The 13,928-nt window shown below is 52.5% G+C and overlaps 1 protein-coding gene across 4 annotated transcripts in view; it reads left to right on the top strand.

The window, feature by feature from the left end:
* Window positions 1-13,928, top strand: part of MSI2 (musashi RNA binding protein 2) — a 388,646-nt gene that overhangs the window by 284,474 nt on the left and 90,244 nt on the right. The window lies entirely within an intron of this gene.

A 13,928-nucleotide genomic window follows, 5' to 3' on the forward strand; every position in this document is an offset into this window, starting at 1 on the left:
GTCGCATTGTCTGGCCTGGTACACGCACCGCTGAACAGCACACCTGAGCCAGCAGGGGCCTGGGTGCCTCCCCCGACACATGTCACGTTGCCAAGCACAGCCTGGTGAATAGGATGTCCTTTGTGCAGGCCCCCGTGGGTATTCCGCACTGTACAGCCAGTACGTTGTGCTCCAGACACAAAGACCCCGTGTCCCTGGCTGCCCACCCTCCCCACCTGAGCGAGGGGCGTGCTGTGTGTCTGCAGATCTCTTGCTGGAACTGGGCATGGATGCCTGGGTTTAAGTGCAGAGTTAAGTCAGAATTGCCCAGGAGCTAACGTATTTGGGGGCATTGGTCAGGGCAGCTGGAAGGTCACCTGTGCAGACGTCACAGGACTCCTATGTCCTTGTCATTGGTTGGCATGGCTTTGCCTTGCATTCTTGCCCCTGTGCCCTCAGATACCTTTCTTTTGTCTGGAATTTCTGGACGTGTGGTTTCTTCTACTGCTTAGAGGAGGTTTCTGGGCCTTAGTAGGTCCAAGCACAGTAGCCTGGAAACTACCAGTAAGCCCAGGAGTCTGTGTTGGTGGTGGTGTCAGAGGCCAGAGGTTAGAGCCCCTCTGAGGCCATCTTCGGCCACCTCATGGGCATTGAAAGTCTGTGTTGCACCCGGAGTCCTAGGAGAGGTTCTGGAGACGCACCGTCAGGGCATCCCCGCCCTGATGGGAGCTTGTAGCCTGTTCCCAGCGAGGCGGATGGGGGTATAGAGTGTGGTCCTCACTTCAGAGCTAGGAGCCTTATCAAGTTAGTGATTACTGCTAAATTGTATGCATTGCATTTGCTCATTCGCTCAATAAATGGTGCAAGCACATGGCAGGCAGCGAGTGACCCTCTTCTGCACCCCTGCTGCACGCTGTTGCTCCGGAGACTGCTCTGTGTCTTAGGATTTTTTTGTAGGACCCACAGTCCCTCGTGCCATGTCTGGATAGCATTTTCGGAGAAGAAAGAGTTCATGATGGATTTTCCATTTTCTGTAGGATAAGCGCTGAACGTTTTAGCCCAGCATTCGAGCCTTCTCAGAGTTCCGGCCAGTTTTCCCAGCCGCACCTCGTACCCCTCCCTGGTTCTTGAGCCCCATCGTCCTGCCTTGCTGTTTCCAACACACACGTTCCTGCAGCCCTTCCTGACTCCGTCCCTGCCCCTCTCTTCACCTGGAATGCACTTCTCTGCTCTTCATTGCCCGGAAGCCCTGCATCCTCGCAGAGTCATCCATCCTTTGTCCCACCTCCAGCACAGCCTTGGCGGGTTTGTGTTGGGTTGTTTGCCTGTGCCTCCCCTGCTAAGGGCAGGGCTCACTCTGGAAACAGGGACCCGTCCTGTGTTCACCCCCAGGGGTAGCACCGTGCCTGGCACAAGGGGCAGACGGTCTCTGATCCAAAGGGTTAGTTTGAGCAGCTTCAGGTAGTGCCGTACCCGCGTTGGCTTCAAAAGGGAAGGCATTTCAGGCAGACGTCCCCGCTTGCCACTCTCCTTGCTCTCTCGGGCTCCCCGGGTTTTCTGAAAATTGGCTATAGTCACGCGACACCTCTGTTGCCGCCTAAATAACACCTGTTTACTTACCCGGGGGGAGTAGCAATTCAGGATGAGTGAAGAGGAGTGAAAACCCCTTTCCTTTTCTCGGTTGCCTGCACGGTGCTGGGGCATTTGGGCAAACCCCTGCAGACCTCCTCACAGACTAGAGAAATTGGGGGCTACTTGAAGATGTAACACCGGCAGATAGAGTACGCGGAAGAGCGGCCTTTTGGGTCTCCTTGTTTGGAGAAGGTGAGAAGTGGCACGGAGGACCCTCAGCCCCAGAGCTTGTGTACGGCTCCATCTAGAAGGAGGAGCTCCCCTTCCCAGGGAGCAGGACCCAGATCCAGCGTGGAAACGAAGGCAGCACAGTAATACGTACTTGAGGCTTCGTGTACGTTGATTCCTTTTGGCACGGCCCCAGATATCTTGATTAAATGGCCTGTGAAGTGCTGAGATATCTTGATAATGTACGTTCTACATTTGATTACATAATCAATTACGTTGCTCCTAATAAAATGTAAAACGAGCTACAGAAGCCACGGGAAGGCTGTAGCGTATATCAAAAGGAGAAGGTCTCCTGCAGAGGGGTAACCCTGCACACCCTGAGTCCACGGCAGTGTCTAGGGCAACCTGCAGGGCAGCTGCTGTGTTCACCCTCCTGGACCACGCCTGCGTTTTCAGAGGCGCACGTGGACAGTGTAGCACAGCATCGCCTTCCGAGAGGAAAATGGTTTATTCACTCAGTAATTGAGGGAGAGAGGATTCGGCCCAGCTCACGCAGCTCCGGGCAGAAGTGAGAAAAGAACACAGCGGAGCTGGGCTTGCCCGTGAGGCTGCCGCCGAGCAGGTTGGGGCCACCAGTCGGTGTATGAAACAGTGAAAGGGAAAGCGTTCAGGGCCTCGTGCAGCCAATTAGGAGAGTCGCCGCGTGGCTGTCTCCACCTGCCTTGGCAGCCCCGTGCCCGCTGGGGAGGTGGCGGGATGTCATAGAAGGGGCCCACTCTAACCCATCCTGCCAGGGAGCCGGGCCCGGGGGTTCTTCCTGTCCACGCCTCAGAGGGTGATGCTTCTGCAAGGACGCTTCCACGTAGCAGGGAGCTTGGGAGGTTTGGGGGACAAACGCTCATTCCCACGCAGGATGGAAGGGTCTGTTCAAAACGACCCATCCTGTCCCACTGACAAGCTGCAGCAGCGTTTTTGTTTCTGTTTAAAACATCGCTATCCACCAGTTGGAATATAGGCCCGGAGTATCGCGGGGTGTAATCTAATTAGTATGAAGTCAATTCAGTCACTCCTTTTGTATCTCGTGATTAAATAAGTGGGGAAAATGGCTTGAAAATTAGGTGCTAGAACGACCCAATTACATTTCTGTAGCTTTTTGTATTCAATTTCATAAACAATTTTGCTCTTCGCTGGTTAATCAGTGAATGCCTTTTTCCAGTTTGAAAAGCACTTTTGAAATTATAATGCAATTAAATGGTGTGTGGATGTTCTGAAAGCCGTGGGCTTGGCAGGCTGCCGTGTTGTACCTGGACTGTAATGAGTCCCCAGGCTGGCAGCTTGCGAGTGTCATTCATAATATTGTCCATGCTGGGCTACTGTAAAGTGCAGCTGCCTTAACCGGCAGTTAACCAGGAACCGCCAGTCCCCTCTCCAGTGGGACGTGCGTGCCTTGTGCGACGGGGCTGTGCCTTGGAGATGCCGGGATGGCAGGGCTCCTCTGGAGGCTTCCCTGGAGCACTGGGCAGTTGGGTGTCTTCCTGACGGATGAGGCCAGTGCCTCGGAGGTGATCTGCTTACCTGTGCCCAGAAAAGTGTGAGATGAATTTCTCCCTCTTCCGCGTGGCTGCCCAGTTTTCTCTGTCAAACAGATCAGATTATGGGAGGGGGAGAAAGGAGATAGAAGATGTCTTGGGCGCCTTGCTGTGTGTCCAGCATTGCAATAAACACCTTTACTGAATCCTTATGTAACCCTGCCAGAGAAGGATTACTGTCCCAATTTAATAAAGACACTGAGGCACAAGGAGATTGATAGCTTCCTGTAAGTGGTGTCCTTGACATTGGGATCTGAGCTTGTCTAACTCCGGAGCCTATGTTCTTTCAAAGTTTCTGGGTCAGGAAGACAAACTGAAATAAAGGCCTGGTTGGGGTCTGGGTGCAGGAGGTGCTGTCTGTGACAGAGGGAAACGGGAGCCCTCCCTATTCTGAATTCACAGAGGGATACCATGTGGGAAAAGAAGTGTACTTTAGATTTTTTTGTCCTCGCAAATCATTATTTAATCATGTTCCTACTCCTTTGGACTTTGGGGTATGATTCAGGACGATCCGTAACGTGGGTACAGGATACAAGACAGAGTCCCCGGGTTGGGGTAAAGAGAAGACCCCAGAGGAACGCTGGCCATGGCATAATCCAGTGGGTAAATTCGGGGGGACCTGTCCCGGCCCGCACGTTTGCCCCCGTCCATAGCAAATGGCAAATATGAAATATGAAGCCAGTAGGAGGCAGGCTCCCAAGGGCCTCACAGCAGGAGGTGGTTAAATGATTCTAGAACTTTCTTCTCGGCTTTGAATGGCTCCACTCCTAACCGTTAACACCTAGTTCCAGCCACTAATCTCCCTTCTTCCCTTCGGGTTCTTGTTCCTGTTAGAAGCCCTAGAACTGAACCTGGTTTGCTGGAAATGAGGGATATTAAACTCCTGGAGGGTCCTGTTCAGCACATTCCTTCATATTAAACTTGACGTCGACTCTCAACTGAAGGGGAGTACCTGTGGCCTGGTTATTGTAATGCCTGCTGAGTGGGAATGACAGGCTTTGCACCGAGGCTGGCCTCCGGGGGGCTGGAGAGCTGTGATGGCGTTTATTGGCGAGAGAAGAGGCTGGGAGCTGGGAGTGAGCGCACCTGGGCTGCTCCTGGAGCTGGAAGGGGACCCACGTTTACTAAGCTATCTTGGACTTGGGAAGACCGTTTCATGTTGCAGCCTCTTGAAAAAAATTGGTTTTGGCCACGTGCCTGGGAGATCTTGGGTCAGGTGCAACATCTGTTTTGCAGTAAAGCTCGGCAAAGCTAGGATGGGGAGGTGAAGGGGGTGGGACAGTGGATTAGAGAGAGGGAAGATGGGGCTCCTGGGACGAAGCTTAGGTTTTGCTGGGAAGTGTGTGGTAACTGCTAGCATGTGCTTCCAATCATCTACTCGCCAGATGTTCCCGGAGTGGGAAATGGAGGGGCCTTGCCTGATGGGGACCAAGTAGCTTAGAATTGGAAACGGGCCCCAGTTTGCTCGCCAGGTGTTTGCTCCTTCCTAGAACAGCTGGAAGGAGGATGGTAAAGAGACATCTCTGCCTCAGTGTGGAGTCTTGGGGTCAACTGCCTCGCTGGTGGATCCCCTAAAAGCTGGACATTCTGGCCGTGAAAGGAGCCACGAGAATCCTCTGAACGGGCCCGTCCTTATCCAGGATCTGCTGCACCTCAAAGCTGGAACTTCCAGGACTCAGCCCAAGGCTCCAAAACAAGGCTTTTTGTGTGCCTGGGCCGATAAGACACCCATTGCTGGGGAGATACAGGTTTTTCAAGACAGTCAGAGGAAGGAGTAAGAGGAAATGGCTGTAGGAAGATGAAGAATCAGCTCCTGACCAAGTTTCTGGTCCAAAATGAAAAGATTCAAAATGTCTTTTAAGGAGGCAACTATTCCAAATCAGTGAGCCTTGTGGAAATTCCGTGAGGACCTCACAAGGAATTAATGAACAACGAGGCCCATCCTGCTTCCCGGACCTTTGTTCAGGGCCTTCTGGGTGTATCCTCCCCATGGAACCAAGTTGATCCTCCTGGCAGAGACAAACAAGTTACCCAACTGGTGAGGAATTCTGGGGTGTGGCACAGGGTCCCAGGATGGCAGTGCAGAAGGCCAGTCCCTGGGTCGCGGAGTGGATGTACCATCGGCCAGGCTCTGTCTGAGGAGCCCAGGTGGCGAGGGGGTGTGAAATGGGCCTGCCTTGAGGGTTGGGGGGAGGTCTTCCGTCTGGACCCAAGCCACTTGCCAGCACCCACCCAGGAGAACACCTACAAAAGCAAACTGGAAGGAAATTATGGGACGTTCATGTGACGGATTATTACACATCCATTCAAGTGAAGTTTACAGAGAGTTTTTAAGTGACATGTGGAAATGCTGATGACACAATATTGCATGAGAAAAGCTATAAAATGTATATACGCTGTGAATCACAGTAGAATTAGAATCAGCTGGGGCGTTCTTGGAGCGTACCAGTTCCTAGGCCCTGCCTTAGGCCAAGTGAATCAGAGTTTCTGAGGGTGGGATCTGCACGTGGTGATCCTTAAAGCTCCCCGGGTGAGTGCGGGGTGCAGCCTGGGCTGAGAGCTGCTGCAGTAAAGCAGTGTTCATGGAAGGAGAGACGTTCTCCAAACCGTTGCCAGTGGTTCTCTCTGGTGGAGGAGCTACGGGTGGGTTTAGTCAAGTCTGTGCCTTAATCATTCCTGAGTCGTCCGAGGCTTTGCAGGCAGCGTGGGAGCCATCCGTGGAATGGAGGCCTCTGCCAGCTGGTATGAACTGGATGGTACTGGAGGTCCCGACGGCAGTCTCCTTGCCCTCCTCTTCTCTCTGGCCCTTGAGATCATGTTGATTTATTTTGGTGCTCCCAGCGATGCGGCCATAATGCCTTTTCAGAATGTTTATCAGGAAAACAAACAACTAAAACAACTGATGCGAGGCAGAGCGGGGAAGCCGGCCTAGCCCCCACTGCCTTTGCTCCTGTGGGTGTGTCCAGGTCACCAGAGCTGGGCAGCGTGGCATGCGCTCTGCCTAAGGTGTGGGGGGTGGGGTCTCCCAACCCAGTCTGCCAGGCCAGCGGGGCTTGGCTTTCCTCCCCCGGACTTCTGGGAGAAGGACAGGCGTGGGGCCGGCAGTCAGGGCAGCGATTACAACCTCTGCCCACCGTGGCCAGTGCTGCCTGCCGTCTGGCTGGCAAGGACCGGGCAGGAGCGTGCGGTCAGCTGCGGTGGGCTTCGCGTTGGTGCATCAGGTCTAGCTCAGAGCTTCTGAGAAGAAGCAGGTGATGGTGAGCAGAGTTTCATTTCTGCAGCTGTGGTGGCTCTAACTAGCAGTCGAGCTCTTGCCCAGTCCTGACATCATTTTATCATTTAGCTCCAAGGAACCAGTGGCAGGGAGCGCACCACTAACCCTTCACTGCCTGTCAGTGATGAGGGAGAGGGCAGGCCGCCCCCAGCAACGGAGAATCAATCCACCACGAGCTTGTGTCGCTTGTTAAATCTTCTCCCTGCATCGCAGGCCAAGTGGCCTGACCTCACACTGTGAGGGGGCGCTGGGGGGGAGGGCAAGTGTGGCCCCGTCACCTGGGCTGCTTGTCTGTCTTGGAGGCCTGCTTCTGACCGACCTAGTGGTGGTTTTCTTGCCTTTACCTCGGATGCCTCCAGACACTGGCTCTCTGGCCCGAGGCGAGACTGGGGACGCCTCCTCTTGTCCTTGTCATTTGATTCATGGTGTGGCCAAGGTCAAGGGTCACCCAGTCTATGCCTTGGTTTCCTCTGCGGTTCAGACGGGGATAATAATCCCTTTCAAGGTACCTCATTGGATGATTGGGAGGCTAAAGAAACCACCTATGGGAACGGTTTCAAAAAAGACAGTGGTGACATAATAACAGTAATTATAATAATAACACATCGCAAGCAAATCCAGATACTCGGCAGTTCTCTCTCTTTCTGCTTCCCACCAGGCAGGCGAGCGGCTGACACCGAATGGGAAAGTCAGTACCTCCTACCGCTGACAGTGTGCCTGTAGCCCCCCGAAAACAGGAGAGGGTCCCAGGCCGTCTCTCTGCAAGGGCCCCTCCTCTACCACGTGATCCCAACCTGTGCACAGCTGCCCTTGTTTTCCAGATCCCCAAACAAGGGTGCTGTGTAATGAGGGCAGCTGTTGGTCCTCTCTGTTTTGGGGGCCGTGGTGAGGAAACCGGAAAGCTGATCGGCAATTCCAAAGAGGAAATCAGTGGCTTATAACCAGTTGAGGGCAGGGGACCCTAACTGGCGTGTGCAGCAGAATCAGACCCTCCCTCGGGCCTGAGCTTGCCGGGAAGCAGTAAAGGATTTGGCATCCCTGAGGAGGAATGTCACCGGTTCGGATAAGGATTCAAAGGTTTAATCAGCAAAGCTATTTAGGTCCCAGTGAGTCTAACTGTGAGAATTATTTTGAGCTTCACCCTGTTCCGGAAATATTGGGTTCGCTAAGCATGATGGTATTTCGCACCAGCCACATGGAAAGAGTGAGGACTTGCCATACGAGCCTCCTGGATTAGAGGAATTTGCAGAGCTCCCAAGCCCAGGGTTGGCTACCAGTAGTTTGGTGTGGGGGGGACAGTCTCAGAATCCAAGCTTCTGAGGAGCAGCCTTTTAAAAGACCAATCTGTTTACCCTTTTCCATAAGGAAATCTGTCCCGAATTAGAGTTATTCTGTGCCCACTTCTCTTGTCCATTTTGTCACCTGGAGGCACAGCTGATTCAGCCTCGGATCCTCCTGGGACACGTGCAGGTGCTGAGCCAATACTGACTGAATCCGAGGGAGGGAACGCCGTCCCTTCTGTGTAAAGGGCCCTCCTCGCCCCGGGGCTGCCACCTCTGCACATCATCGTAGCGCCACGTTTGGGTGGCACCTGCTCCCCCGCCGCCCTGATTTAGAGGAGACTGGATTTAGGTTTCTGTTACAAACTCTATTTTTAACTAAGCCGATCAGAGACCTGGCTGACGTGGCGTAACTCACGGGCATTCGGTGACCTGCACGATGATAACAGGAGGCATTCTCACCGGGCCGTGCAAGCGTGGACGTGCCCAGCAACTCCACCCGAGGGTCCCAGGTGGATGGGGACCTGGGACAGAGCTTGGGCAGGAGCTCCACCTGCTAGGCCCCAGATGCTCGGGGCTGAGGGAGAGGCCAGGGCAGCCTCCTGGGATGCCTCTGTGCTGGCATTACCCGTGACCACTTATCAGCGTCTGACCTGGTTGCCCAGCGTTGCTTACTAGTTATTGTAAAAACTCTGGCTTATGTTACGGTTCGCAAATGCATTGATCCTTATGATAACCTTGTGAAGCAATAATGGTATTATAGTAAAAGTATATAGTAATAGTACTGATAATAACCAGGAACTTCTTGTTGATCCCTAGAAATGTGTCATGCTCTGTGCAAAGTGTTCTATGTTATCTCATTAATAAGATGGGTAGCGAGGATGTTACTGAAATTTCCGTTTTTCATTCCGTTATTCATTCACTTGACAAGTCTTTGTGGAATGCAGGTTCTAGGTACAGGGAATTTGGTAGTGAGCACAGCAGACTGAAATCTCAGGCTTCAGTGAGGACGCTGGGACTGTAGAGGTCACGTGAGTCACTCAAGGTGCTACAGCTCATGAGGATGGAGCTGGAGATCAACCCCCTCCTCACTGCAGACCCTCTGAGTATCCCAGACCGCCACACTTATCAGCAAGGATAACCCCTCAGTCATTTGGCCTCCATTGTGTGGTGGCTTATCCAGGGCTGTTAGCACTAAATCTTCCATTTATCCTGGTTGCCTTTCCCGGGGCTGATGGAGAGGACGGTCCAGGCTTTAGAGACAGATGGATGTGGACTTAATCCCAGCTCAGCCGCTCACTTATGGAGAGGCCATGGCAAGTGACTTCACTGTGCTGAATCTCAGATCCTGCATTCGTCAAGTTGGGATAATACTACCTGCCTTGAGGGCAGGTTGGAAGGATTGGAGATAATATGAAAGGGTTAAGACTTATGTGCTAAATAAATGGTGGTGGTTGTGATGATAATGACCATGACCCAATAAAAAGGAGCAGCCAGGTGGGAAAGGAACATGGCTCATCCTAGAGCAGAGCGAGTCAGGGGTAGCTCTGCCCCTGCCCCTCTGTGCTTCCCCAGCCCCAGCGCTCACATCTTCCATCCTGGTCCAGCAGCGCTGCTAGTCGTCAGGGAGAACAAATGGCCAAGGCATTACTTAACTCCTGGCGTCTCCCCAGGCTTTGCTGGCCTCTGCCACTGCCAGCTTCTTTCCCCATCACGATTTGGTCATGTCCCTTTACAAGCCAATGAAATAAAATAAGCGGGTCCGTTATTCCTTCTGGCTGGCAGCGAGCCAGGAGTGAAGAACCAGAAGCAAGGCTCTCATGAGCTGCAGGACAGGTTGTTGGCTAGGACTGCCCTTCCGAGGGATGGGGTTAGGGGAAGGGGTGGCTCCGGGCTGGGGCCTGGAGAGGCCAGCCACGGACAATCCCCTGACCCCACGTGAAGCTGTTTCAGGTCCTCTCCCCAGTGCTCAAGCCTCGCCAGCCATCCCCAGCCTCTCCTTGGAAGGAAAGGCTGGTTGCATTGAGTAGGGCACAGGGTTCTAGGCGCAGGCTTGCCAGGTGACAATGGGCAGAGCAGAGGTTTCTCTCCGAGCGTGGGTTCTGTCCTAGCGCCTGCCTTCTGTCTGTCTTCTACCGAGTAACCACGAGCTTCTGGTTCATCAGTCTTTGGATGAGCAGGGCAGACAGCCCTCCCAGCCTTCCAAGAGACAGAAATGCTAGAAAGAGACAGAGGTTCACTTCCCAACCTGGGACCAAAAAAGAATCGCAGCAGGAGTAGATTCCTGTGCCGGCTGCCTGCTGGCTGGTGCCCTCCCTTCCAGGCAGCTCATTCATGGGAGACAGTGAACGGGACGTTCGTCCAGGGTTTTGTCTGGCTTGTGCTTTTTGCGGCACCACTTACCCCAAGATGCGGAAACATCCCGTCTGGCTGGTGGAAGCGGCAGAAGCAAGCCTGGCAGGTGCTCTGGGTGAACGGGAGCTAAGCGCGCGCTCCGGTCTCACCCTCCAATCATCGCTCTGCTCTTCCCGCTGCTCCTGCCTGGAGAGACGGAAGCTGGTACCTAAGCCTTTACAATTGGGCTTTTCCCAGAGAAGCAAGACGGCCAGGCCCAGGGATTCTGGAGCTGACTTCCCTTTCTTCTCACTGTTTTCTTATTCCTCTGCAGCTCAGTCTTGCAGCTAAGCAGACTGTGTGCTCAGGGACCAGGCTCTGAGTAGAAACGGGAAAAGGAGGGCCTGGTGGACTGAGGGTCCTTTTCGTTACATAAAGCTTTGTCTGGTACTGAAGGTCTCTTGGCTTGATTCGGCCTTTGGGGAGAAAAATGTATGTGCAGAGAGAGACGGGCTGATCTACCGGAAGGCCATCCTCCCAAGCCATTCGTTCCCGTGACAGTCATTTGCTGAGCACCTCATTCGTGCTGGACACTCATCAAGGGGGTGTGGGGACGTGGTGGTGAGCGAGACCCACAGCAGTCGTGGAATGCACGCTCTGTAACTCCATTCTTTGCACACTAGCTGTGGGGATGATGGGGTGTGTGTTTCTCCCACCTTTGAAGGCAGAAGCTGGGTCTTGTCTGGACTAAGTGTCTTCCATATAGTAGGTGTCCAGTGAATGTTTATTGTAGGAATAAACGTCTTCTGTATTTTCTAAGACTCTAAAATGTGTATTACTTTTATAATCAGAAGATGACAATCAAAGGTTATAGTCTAACAAAAGGAAAACAAGTGAAGGATGGGCGGGGAGGTTTGGGTAATGGTTTGCAGGAAGTTTTAGTTGGCCATAAGCTTTCTTTGAGGCAGTGGGGTGATGGAGTTGCAGAGAAAGCCACGAGAGACTGCATCAAGAGAAGTCCAGTCGAATATCTAGGACCCTGCAGTATTCCCCACGTGGAATGTCATATTCCTTTCCAGGTATTCCATGTTAGGATGGACGCTGACAAGGTAGGTTACTATCAGAGGAGGTCTGATGGGGGCTGGAAACTGTATGATGGAGAAATTTAGGAGGAACCGGAGGACACCAGATTCAGGAGAAACAAGATGGCTATGTTAGATCTTGCAGGAGTCCTGCCTCTGGAAAGTGGGTTGGTGCTGGTACCCTGTCTATAGGTGGCCCTTTGTGAAATTACCAAGAGAAAGATGGGCCCTCAGGATGAAAAGGAACTTTAGCAATGCCTCAAGATGCCCAACTCTTAAACCATCTTTGTGAAGTGGTGAGGGGTGGTGTCCCTTTTCTGAGAAGTAGTCAAACAGTTAGAGAATAGAATCGGTGGGGCGAGACGGGGCCAGGACCAGTGTGTTCAGTGGTTACTTGGCAAACCACAGGTGGATCCTGCTTTTTGAAATGGCCGAAACCGTCTCCTTTCCAGACCCATAGAGACCAACCTGTAATATTTCAGGAGGCTTCTTTATGAAATTATGTCTAAGCTCTGGTGTCTGGTTTACTGACCAGCTATTTACTGGCTTGTCCTAGACAAGCAAGGGAAAAGGACAAAACAGAAAGCAAACAGAAAACAGCACAAACCCCCTGAGATATTAGGAGGAGCCCCTGCCTGCAGAAGATGATTCAGAAATAAAGAAAAGGCCCTTCTGGGAGCCATGATGTAAGCCCAAAGGGAAAGTAGGTTTTTATTTATGAAAAAGAGTTCTAATCTATACAGCAGTCACATGGAGGAAGATGGCTAAGTAAGTGTTTTTCTGCATCGTCTGATTCCAGCCCCTTCCTCGCTGGGTACCCATTGCTTCTGTTGACAGCAGGTCACTGGGCACTCCAGAGACACTGTTAAAGATAACATCTCTTTTCTCCCCCCACCCGCCCCCAGCAAAGCCTTGGGAAAATAGCCAAGTATTCAGCAAAGGCCTGGCTTTCCTTCCTGTCCCTCCTCCCCTTGTTGAGAAATCTCATTACCCAGGAGAATGATTGTGAAACTCCAGTCTGTCTGCAGCCGAGCTGTGGGCTGCTCTTCTCTCTCCTCCGCCACGGCCCTGGTCCCCTTGTCTGTCTGCAGGGGAAGACGAATACCGATATAGTAAAGCTTTAAGGATCTATAAATCTGAGTTGATTCTCTGCCGGCGACAGCGCAAGCCCTTTCCCACAACGCCCGGCATGATCTCATGGGTTTACAGTTGTTCGAGTGCTTCTGCGGAGCCCAGGAAAGCGCTTAGTTAGGAGACGCGTGAACGGCATTGTTTGTTCCACCGCAAAGCTGGAGGATCATCTTCACATGATCCACCCTTTGCCTCGGCCACCCTAGGACAAGCAGGCTTTGTGGAAGGAGCCGCAGAGACGGTTCCCGCCGAGCTGGCTTTTCTGCCTGAGAGGTGCCAGGACGCCAGGGGTAGGAATCATCCCCGGCTGTGTTCATTTTGCCAGGAAGCTTGGGGCTAATTGGGAAGAGAAGGGATGCCCAGGGGATGAGAAGAGGGCATGCGAGTGGGGGAGGTCTCACCAAGGTAGAGGAGTGATAAATATTTGCTTGTAGCAAAACAAGAGTGAAAACAAGAGAGGCTCCTAATGAGAGCTTTGGGGCATCGTGTGTTCTCAGTTCTCAGGGGCCAGCAGTGTGGTTGGTGTGATTAGCTGCCTTGCTACTTGGCACAAGGCCAATCCCTCTTTTCAATATCAAGTTTCATAAGTGTGGAACAATAACAAATCATTATAAACCCTCTGGGAATGGGGGGAGGGTGGTGGGAGAGTGTTTTCCTCTTCTCTTCGATAAATCCATCTTCTCGGCTCAGGTACGTTTTTCCCATTGTAAAGAGAGAACGGCAAGGGACGAGGATGTCTCCGAAACTTGCTGTATTGCTAATCTGTTATTAGGCAAAAGTCTTAACACCAGGCTGGCTGCTCGGAGGCCTCATTGTGAGCTGGGGATGGAATTATGCATCATGAATAAAAACCGCTGTCAACACGCATTGGTTTCAAAACATTAGAGCATATGGTATGTGATTATCTGTATTGTCAAGTGCAATAAAGTGAATTTGGATATAATAAAGAATGTAATATTTTAGAAATTTGGTAATAAACTAAGGAAGGGATGACAGCCGAGGTTCTTTAAGGCCCCAGACACAAATAAATTGAAGTTACTGGTCTTCGCAGCCAAGTAGCAGAATGGCCCCAACATGGTGTTCTGTGCACTGTGATTTTCACAGCGGGAGAAGCTCCACTGTTTCTCGGTTGCCTTCTCTGGAGAACAGAGGCTCTGGGTCTTGTGCTGATGATGAGAGGAGGATCCAGCCTTTGCCTTCCTACCTGGCCTGGAAGTGCGCTCGGGGCTGCTCTGGGCAGTGGAGGGCCCATCTCCCATCAGGGGCAGCGTTGTACTGGGTGTCAGGCCAAGCCACCCTGAGGATCCTTCTCCCCCGGGGTGGGTCACCCCTCAGCCTGTCTCCAGCCCTCTTTGCCCCCGTGTGGTCGGTGCAGAAAGGTGATACTCAAAGCCCGGGAATCCTTGCAGCTTCCCCTCTGAGCAGCTACTTTCTGGAGGCTGCATCCCACAGGGTTAAG

The sequence above is a fragment of the Stenella coeruleoalba genome (genome assembly GCF_951394435.1).
Source record: "Stenella coeruleoalba genome assembly, chromosome: 19".
Taxonomy (NCBI): domain Eukaryota; kingdom Metazoa; phylum Chordata; class Mammalia; order Artiodactyla; family Delphinidae; genus Stenella; species Stenella coeruleoalba.